We start from the raw sequence: 10,486 nt of genomic DNA, 5'->3' as shown, positions 1-10,486 counted from the left end.
CTATCTTAAAAATACTTTGTTATCAAATGTATTACTTTTGAAATGTTTATTAAAATGACATCAAGTCATTGTTAATTATTGTTCAAAACTCTTAGATGTCTTACAAAACCGTCTTTACCTTCTTGAAAGAAAACTATACTTATACACTTATGTTCATATAAATGTTTTGAGATTATAGTTTTCATACTTCATTCAGTTTCCCACACTCTTGTGTAGCAAGGGTGTATAAACCTACTTGAACAACCAATTACCTTTCAGTTAACTATCACAGGGATAGTTAGAAGATATCAAACATTATTCCTATTACAAGGAATCACACAAGTGTCAGTTCATTCATGAGTCTATACCAGTACATTACCTGATATGAGTACATATACATATGCTTACCTGATACATGAGTACGTTTACATATGCTTAGATGATACATGAACACTATTACATGAATACTTGTATCTCGGTTTGCGAGGATGATTTATTAGTACCTTCTATGTAAATTGTCTGGCCTATCCCTAGTACATCGGGATATCTAGGCGAGACTAACCATTCCGAATCCCAACTGATTAGCACCAGTGGTTGATGACCATCTATGGATGTCTACGGTTAATACTTATACTAGGAAGATCAATTACGGGACTAACCCTTCCTTCCCCCTACTGCTGCTACAGAGGATAAGTGGACAAGCTTCAGATGTTCATTAGGTTATATATTTCGCTTATTGCGATGTTGTGTTAGTCCTAGTACCCAAGGATAACACTTACATCAGTACTTTTTCCTGTTTACTTTATTTTGTGATACATTCAAATAAACGATGAGTTAGACTAATTACTGTTTGTAATAGTCAAAAAGGAGGAAAAACTATCATTTTCATAACAGAACATTCAGGTCTTGGTAGAAGACTATCATATTCTTTTACTAATTTACTTTATTTTGTGATACGTTCACATAAACGATGAGTTAGACTAATTACTGTTTGTAATAGTCAAAAAGGAGGAAAAACTATCATTTTTATAATAGAACATTCAAGTCTTGGTAGAAGACTATCATATTCTTTTTGTAGTGTTAGTCCTAGTACCAAAGGATAACACTTATATTATATTCATTTCCTATTTTACTTTATTTTGTGACACATTCACATAAACGATGAGTTAGACTAATTACTGTTTGTAATAGTCAAAAAGGAGGAAAAACTATCATTTATATAATAGAACATTCGGGTCTTGGTAGAAGACTACATTTCATACTAGTAGGAAATAAGGGATTTTCTAGGGTTTTCAAACTTATATCAATTGTTACATTTAATGATTTGCTAGACATTCATAACAGTTTTCCAAAACAAGACAATGACACTTAAATACTTATGAATTCACTAGCTTTAGGCTGATACTCGCTTTCAAGATAACTTGTATTCTCAGGTCACCAGTTAGACAGGTACGATGGCCAGGCTTTGAGAAGACGGAGCACAGACAAGACTCGTCTTATTTTGATTATCCATTTTATTGTTGTACATTATGAAAGAACACATATGTATTAAAACTTTACTGTTAATGAAATTTATGATGTTGTTGCTTTTTTACTACTTTACACTGTTATGATACTTCACATGACGTCCTCCACCCCGGAATGTTTCCGCCGTTCTTTGTTTTGGGGTGTGACAATTTCAGGGGGAGAATTCAACGTCACAATCATCTAGCTTAACCGAAAGTCCAAACGAAGGGGAACATTCTGATCCAGAAATTGAAATCGTGTCATCATTCGAGGGGTGGAATACAAATATCAATGATGATGATACACAATCAGAATTGGAAGAAGAAGTCAATACAGAACTGGATCCCTCTTGTGATCCAAATTACCCTGCTCTCATTAAATGGACCAAAGACCATCTTCAAAGTCAAATAATTGGGGAATCTTCTGAAAAGGTTTTAACTCGATCACAGGTCAAAGTGAAACAAGCTGCACTATTCTCTCAAGTAGAATTTTTCATGTTCAACTCTTTTGTCTCTAAAGTTGAACCTAAGACTGTGAATTCAGCTCTTGACCATTATGATTGGGTTCAATCCATGCAGGACGAGCTGAACGAGTTTGAAAGAAATAAAGTATGATATTTAATTCCAACTCCAAAGGATGCTTCGGTTGTCGGTCTCAAATGAGTATTCAGAAATAAGATGGATAAGGAGGGGAATGCGATTCGTAACAAGGCTCGATTGGTTGTAAAAGGATACTGCCAAGAGGAAGGTATAGATTATGAAGAGACCTTCGCTCCAGTTGCAAAATTAGAGTCGGTTCGAATCTTTCTTGCTTATGTTGCACACAAAAACTTTGAAGTCTATCAAATGGACGTGAAGTGTGCCTTTCTCAACGGAGAACTTGAAGAAACTGTGTATGTTGAGCAACCGCCATGCTTCGTGAATGAGAAGCATCCAGATCACTGATACATTCTAGACAAAGCGGTATATGGCCTGAAGCAGGCTCCCAAAGCATGGTATGAAACTCTCACTCGATTCTTAAAAATGTCTAAATTTAAACAAGGTTCGGTTGACCCAACCTTCTTTCGTAAGAGAGAGGGTAACCACCTTATGATAGTCCAAATTTATGTTGATGACATCATCTTCGGCTCCACGAATCCTAGCTTAACAGCTGAATTCAGGAAGTTGATGGAAACTAAGTTTGAGATGAGCTCAATGGGTCCAATTAACTTTTTCCTTGGCTTAAATATTAGATAGGGACCTGAAGGCATTTTAATCAATCAGGAGGCATATACAAAGACATTTCTTGCCAAGTTTGGCATGATGGGAGACTCCAAAGTAAAAGTTCCTATGGCTTTTAGGAATACGCTCACACCATCTTTGGAGAAGCCAGTCGCTGACATGACGCTTTATCGTCAGATGATTGGGTCACTGATGTATCTCACAGCTAGCAGGCCAGACATCATGTTGTCAGTTTGCTCTTGTGCCCGATTCCAAGCTAACCCACACGAATCTCACATGCTAGCCGTGAAAAACATCTTTCGCTATCTGAAGCGAACTTTCTCTCTAAGTCTATGGTATCTAGCCAACTCAAGCTTCTTTGTCCAAGCGTTCTCAGATGCTGACTTAGGTGGTTGTGGATTGGATCGTAAAAGCACTACTGGAGGATGCCAATTTCTTGATGGTAAATTGGTTAGCTGGCAATAAAAGAAACAAACTTGTGTTTCTCTCTCCACGGCTGAAGCTGAATACATAGCCGCTGCCTCATGCACATCTCAGGTTGTTTAGATACAAAGTTAGCTTAGAGACTATGGGCTGAACATGAAGAAAATCCCACTATATTACGACTCTGAAAGTGCAATTAGGATTTTTCATAACCCAGTGCAACACTCGAAGACAAAGCACATAGAACTGCAGTATCACTTCATCAAAGTTCATGTGGAAGATGGTAACGTGGAGGTTCACTTCGTTAGGACCACTGATCAACTAGCATATATATTCACTAAGGCTTTACCTGAAGCAAGTTTCAACAAAATCTTACAAGGCCTAGGAATGATGGAAGTAGAATCAGTACCAAAATCGCCTTCGCTTCATGAAAGGTAAGAAGCGAAATAGAGCGAACGCTCGGTCTATTTCGGGTTCGGTTCACCCAGGAACCGAAATGAACCGAACGGTCGGTCTACTTTGGGTTCGATCCTTCTGAACTCATTCGCTTCGTCTTCATTGAAAGGGATTTTGATTGTATTCTTTTGTATACTCTTTTCCATTCTCATTTTTATGTTTTTTTTTCATTTTTTTCTCATTTCATAAAATCCAAAAATATTTTTCTTTTTGTTTTATTAAAAATTTTCCACAAAATAAAAAAATATTTTTTTCTTTATTTTATTTTATTTTATTTTTTTTTCTCATGCTTTTCTTTGTATAAATGCTACTCTCATTGGTGAAGCTCAAGCATGTATAAATTCTTTTCTTTGAATTAATTTAGTGTCCCTAGATGCATGCTACTGCATGTTGACCAAAGCCTCTACAGATTCTGAGTTAATCCTTATTAACATGATATACACAAATCATGTTTTCCCAACTTAGGCTGTTACATTCACTCTAATCGTGAGCTACCTTACTCTTCTCCTATTGAGTTTAGAGTTTTCTACTTGGTCCTTCTTTTATAGCAGAGGTACATTCGCTTCATAGACCACCTATATCATTTTTCTTCATTACACTTCATATCACTAATGTAACCCTTGAGACTCTCAGCACTTACCACTGAGGTTTATGGTTATACAAAAATATGTGTTAATGATCTTATTCTCGTGTCACTACGCACTAAGTGAAACCCACAATTCAAAACCCTTAATGCATTGACGGTGAACCACTACCATGATAAAGTTCTTGAATGAAATCTCTTTTTATTTTGAGCGATCCTTCTGTAATTGTCTATCACCAAGACTTTTCTTCCCCAAGGATCCAGTTATAATTTTTTTTTTTTGAGATTCCTCAATTGTCAACAAGTCACTGAATATGTTTCCTACCTACTTGTTTAACATGCCACATTGGTCTCACAAGTACTTCATTCAGTTTCGGTCTTATATCAAGTACCGAAATTACGAATTGTAGCGAAAGCCACCCTTTATAGCCTTAATTAAAAAGATGTCTTTCAATACTTCTTAACAAGTACTTGATCGTTATTTAATGGGAAGCCACACAAGCACTTTGAAGTCTCTCTTGACTTTGAAGGAAGAGATTCATGCCCGTAATCAATCGCTTTATGTCCAAACAGACATCACAAATTCCCATAAAAAGTTTGCTTTAATTCTTTATCATTCACACTCTATGCATGAAAATCCTTGATTTTCCAAACCTCTGGTTCTATTAACGATAAGCTAATTTTTACGGCTTGGTTTCTAAAACCATTATGGTGATCGATAAAGATAAAGGTGATGACGGTTCATGCACAGTCTGTGGGTGATGTTTCGGATAAAGTTATTGGATGAGTCAGCAATTATCCAAAAAGTTTTGATGATTTGAAAAAGATATTATCTATGGAAAGGCGCGTTAACGTGAAACATCCTTTCTCTCTCATGCGTCATCATCGGGGTTGCCAACTGTCCACTCCATCACATCAGGAACGGTTTCACATACAACCAAGATTTCAGTCGGGAAATTTATCAACGTCAAATTTAAAGTGACCCGAGGCTCTGAACGCTCGGTTCATAATTTCTCCCTGGCTGATCTACCGAACCACAACCCTCACGACTGGATACTCCTCAATAACATTCTGCTGTCCAATCCTCAGGAGTAGCAGCCGATTATTGACCATGTCAAGCGAATGCTTGTTTGCTACATTCATGAAGTAGCAAAGATGGATCAAAAAATCGCATCTGCTATTCATAAGCGAACCACAATCAAACCAATGGGAAGAGTTGGCGATATAAACACAATGATTAAGGGCAAAATTGACACAAAATATCACACTGTGATGTTTCTTAGGGGCGAAGGTCAAAAATGCCTATTCACTCTTATTGACAAGTGTGACAACCCGATATTTCAACTCTATGTAATGCCCTAAAAAGTCAAGTATTGTAACCACTGTTAATATAATGAAATTAACTTCGAAAAATAAAATGTTCAAAAGTCTCTAATTGGTTACCTACTATGTTAGATTTCATTAAAACGTGATCGTACATAAAAGAACGTCCAAATCTTACTTCGTATAAGGAAGTTATGATTTTTCCAAGTTCGACATAGCGACAGATAGCTAAAAACTCGAAACAGAGATCGAGCGACTTTTGGCCGGAATGACCTAAGTGAGAATCGAAGGTCTCGACATTGGTTTTTCAACGGTAAAAAGTCTGGCAACGTCGGATAATGAAGTTATGGATTTCTAACGAAATTTTCATACCGCGACCTTTTAAAAATAAATATTAAAAATAATTTCAAAATTTGCCAACGGAGTCTAAATGGAAGTTGTAGATCGTAGTCTCACCTACGCGTGGATCTAAAGAACGTCGAAAACGGAGTTCGTATGAAGAAGATATGAATTTTTGAAGTTTACTAAATAATAAAAATATAAATTTAAATTAAATTTCGGTATTATTCGAAGGAGGAGTCACCGGGCCAATCCGAGTTACGCGCAGCTTACTCGAGGACTAGGCCTCTGATCATCCACATTGCCCCCCTATGCGAGGCTATGCCCCGTCCCATCCGAAGCTCCGAGGATGTGGTCACGCATGACGCACGCGTACGCCCAGTGTAACCGCGTACGCCCAGCGTACGGAGGCGGTTCCCAGCCCCTATAAAAGGGATGCGAGGGTTTCGAGGAAAAGGCTCAATTCCTCTCATCTTTCTTGTGTTTTGCCTCGTTTTTCGTTCACGTGATATCCTGAAGGCCCGGTTTCCTTGCTCAAGTCCCGAAGGTCATTTGTGCTCCCGAGATTCCCGAGAATCCCGAGAAAATCTGATTTCTTGAGTCGAAGTTCTGCTCGGTTTTCATCTCGCCTTCTTCGATGTTTCAAGTGAGTTCATACCCCTATAATCCACACTTTTAAATGTTTTATAAATTCTTTTATATGCTTTTAAGGGGGGGGGGGGGTGGGGGGAATACAAGTAAAACACATGATTATTATCGGGTGTTATATAAAGTTTCATTATACACTTTTTGTCAATTGAATCGTATGTGAATCATAACTATTCTAGGGAAACATTCGTATGCAAAATATATCACGATAACATCTTATCCTTTGAAATGAAAAATGTTGTTATATATATAAATCAAACACTCTGCTTATACTGTATGTATATGTGTCCATCTTTGGCACTACAAAAGTTATACTTTTCATAACAAGTGAGCATTTCACTAGGGTTTACTACACAAACGAGGCACACTTTTAGAAAACTATAATAGGTATAGTTTTATGAGAACATCACGAACTTTTACATACTAGAAACACTATTTCAAGGAGTTAATTTCATATACAAGAACAAATGAACATTTTCATACGTAAATCTGTTTTATACTAAGTTTTGTGAGACATTAAACTTCATGTACGTTCGAGTACACATTTCAAGTCCTGTATTATATACCAGAATCCCTTGGAGGGGGAGCAAGATGTTTGTGTATAGATCTATACGAGATTGACAACCCCACGCCCTGACTGTTAGCTACAGTACAATATTTGGGGTGAAAAACATCAGAACATTCCAACGCATGAAGAACGTTGTGTATAGGCATTTCTAGTCAATAACATGGTTATAAAACTCACATGGAGTATTAAAAACACATTGATTTACGGGGTTTTTCAGACGTCTTGGCGACTTTACACGTACACAAATTAACTAATTTAGGCATGAAAAACATTATTGTGTTACAGTTTTGGAACTTCTAAACTGCCACCCACATACGGAAAAACATCAATTTTCTAGAAACAAACATTGGTCTTGATAGAAGGCTACATTTATACCAGTAGAAAATATGGGATTTTCTAGAAGTAAACAAACAAAAAAAACCATTTCATTTTAGTTCATACAAACATTGTCATTTAATACTTATGAAACTCACCAGCTTAAATGCTGATCTACTCTTTCAAAACTACTTGTATGTCCCAGGGATTCAGTAATTACAGGTAACAAACATCTTTTGAAGAAGGGACGCTGCGGCGCCAGTTAATTTCATATTTTGGCATCATATTGTAATTGGTTTTGAACATGTACCTTTTAACAATGTAAACTTCCAATTATATATATAATGGTTATATTTCTTTCTTTACTATGTATTCAATTGTTACGGTACTACATGAAGTCATCTGCCCCCGAACGTTTTCGCCGTTCTGGTTTGGGGGTGTGACAGATTGGTATCAGAGCATTGTTTATAGTGAACTAAGTATATCAAACCACATAAAATATACAAACTATAAATGCTTAAGGGACTAATACTCTCTGACAAAACATTTTTTTGTTTTACGCCTAAGCCGCGTTTCGTTTAACTTAAATTGTTAGTTCATTTAAGTACAAATACATGCATACAACAACTTATTTTCATGATTATAACTATACAAGAAGTATTTAGACAATTTGGACACTACGATTAAGACTCGATATATGTAATTAGATTTGGGCCAAATATAGCATGATCAACTATATTTATCCGAGATCGGAATAATGTATATCGAGGAATGCTCATAGTGAGCAACAAGTCGAAACTTACCAAAACATCACAAGGATCAAACACACGAATTTAAATACTACAGGAGTATTTGGTACTTAAAATAGTTTAACCTACATGGTTAGTCTTACATGTTGCAAATTTTGTTCAATTCTTATAACCCTATTCTCGTGTAGTCAAATGGTTGGATTTCATCACCCCGACGACCCCTACTATCCCAACCAAGGGAACGGGGGATGGATCGAAGAGGATCCTGAGGAGGACGAAGAACCCATAAAATTGGATGAAGGGGAGGACTCCGGTACTGACTCAGAGCCGGAAATAATCAACCCACCACCCGCACAACCTCTCGTCTTCGTGAGAAACTTTCAAGGACCGACTCCCGTTTTGGGAAGTCACCTCCACCATTAGAGCCACCAACAAAGTCTACGCCCTCCCTACATCATGTGTCGAGACTTCTACGATGTCTGCGGCAGAGGTTCAACCGATCGAGCACTCCCAGTCATGGTGGGCAAGCTAGCCAACCAGTCCTATCAATCCGGAGTTCAAGCTAGCCGGATTCGTGAAGTCAATGTGGAAGTACAGGTTCACACTTCCGACATCCGTAGGCTGGATAGAGCTCAGGATAATGCTCAACTCCAAACCGAAGCATTCCAAGCATAAATGATTGCAGCCCTCTCCGAGATGAGGGAACAACAAGCCGCCTTCGATAGGCGTCTTATGGAATCAAAGCAATCGGATGCGGAGTCAAGCTCCAAGCGCAACCTACGTCGCAAGTAGTGCTTGCCAAATCCCAAATTTTGTTATAAGTTAGGACCTCGGCTAAAAGTTTTATTTTCTTAAACTTTGTAATCGGAGACCCTTAGAGGGGTCAAATTTTTGTGATCATTGTATCAACTATTATATTAATATAATCGGCACACTATTATTACTACATTGAGTATTTCGTTCAATCCTTAAAATATTATGGAGAAATGATACGCTTGTTTCATATATTCAGATTTGCGAATAACTTCCATTCTTCTATCTTTGAGACTCATACTATCATCTGTTGTTGAACTATAACGATTTAGTTCATGAGACACATTCATTTTCTATGCTATGGAATTTTTATCTTTATCTTCTCAACCTATAGTTGAAGGATGCCTCTGCGTAGAAACCCGAGACGAAACAACGGTGGGGAAGCACCGATACCACCACCGCCTCCACCTCCTCAATTTGATGCTGTCATGTTCCAAGCAGCAGTCATAGCAGCTGTGGCGGCTGCCATATCACAGATCAATACCCCTGTTACTATTGGTTCGGGAATTGGCACACTTCCTTCCAACCATGGCGAGAGTCATGGGCAACCCCGAGAGTGCACCTATAAAGACTTTACGAATGTCAAACCTCGTATGTTTAATGGAACTGGTGGTGTGATGATTTTGAGGCAGTGGATCGAAAAGACTGAATCAGTCTTTGAAATCCGCTCCTGTCCCGAGCACAACAAAGTCAAGTTTGCAACTTACATGCTTACTGATAGAGCTTTAACTTGGTGGAATGGCCATGTTAAGGCACTTACTCTGATAGTGGAGAATTCAATAAGCTGGGAGAGCTTAAAAATCATGATGATGAGAGAGTACTGTCCACGAGGAGAGATTCAAAAACTCGAGCACGAATTTTGGACTCTTGGAATGATTGGTACCGACATATCAAATTATACCAATAGATTCTGCGATCTGGAAATCCTTTGCCCAGATATGATTGCTCCTGAGAGCAAGAAAATAGAGAGATACATTTGGGGACTGTCGCCCCAAATTCAGTAAAGTGTGTTAGCTTCAAAACCTGACACTTTTGAAAGTGCCAAGGAGCTGGCACAATCTCTTATTGATCACAGAAGTCATCAAAACTCAACGATTTCTGCAGCAGAACAACAAAAGGGAAACAACAACAACAATAACAGGAAGAGAGGATGGAATAAGGGGAAGGGTGGGTCTTCCCAAGAATCCTCGAAGAAACAACAACTAGTTACAGTGAATGCTGCTACTGTACCTACTACCGTTCCTACAAATCTCTACCCAACAAAGCCTTATGTGGGTAACCTTCCAAAGTGCACCAAATGCACTTACCACCACAATGGACCTTGTCGGGAAATGCAGTGCTCCAACTACAACAGAAAGGGAAACACTGTCCGTTTCTGCAAAGCCCCCATAAAGTCGATCACTCAAGTTCCCAACACTGGTGTAGGCCAAGCTTGCTACGGTTGTGGCGAGGTGGGCCACTACAAAAGAAACTGCCCGAAGGCAGCGAATACCAGCGGAGTGGGACGAGTTTTGGCTATAGGCCACGAAGAAACCGTAGCTGATCCTACAGTAGTTGCTGGTAC

This window comes from Lactuca sativa, chromosome 5, assembly GCF_002870075.4.
Source record: "Lactuca sativa cultivar Salinas chromosome 5, Lsat_Salinas_v11, whole genome shotgun sequence".
Classification (NCBI taxonomy): Eukaryota; Viridiplantae; Streptophyta; class Magnoliopsida; order Asterales; family Asteraceae; genus Lactuca; species Lactuca sativa.
This window is presented reverse-complemented; position numbering follows the sequence as displayed.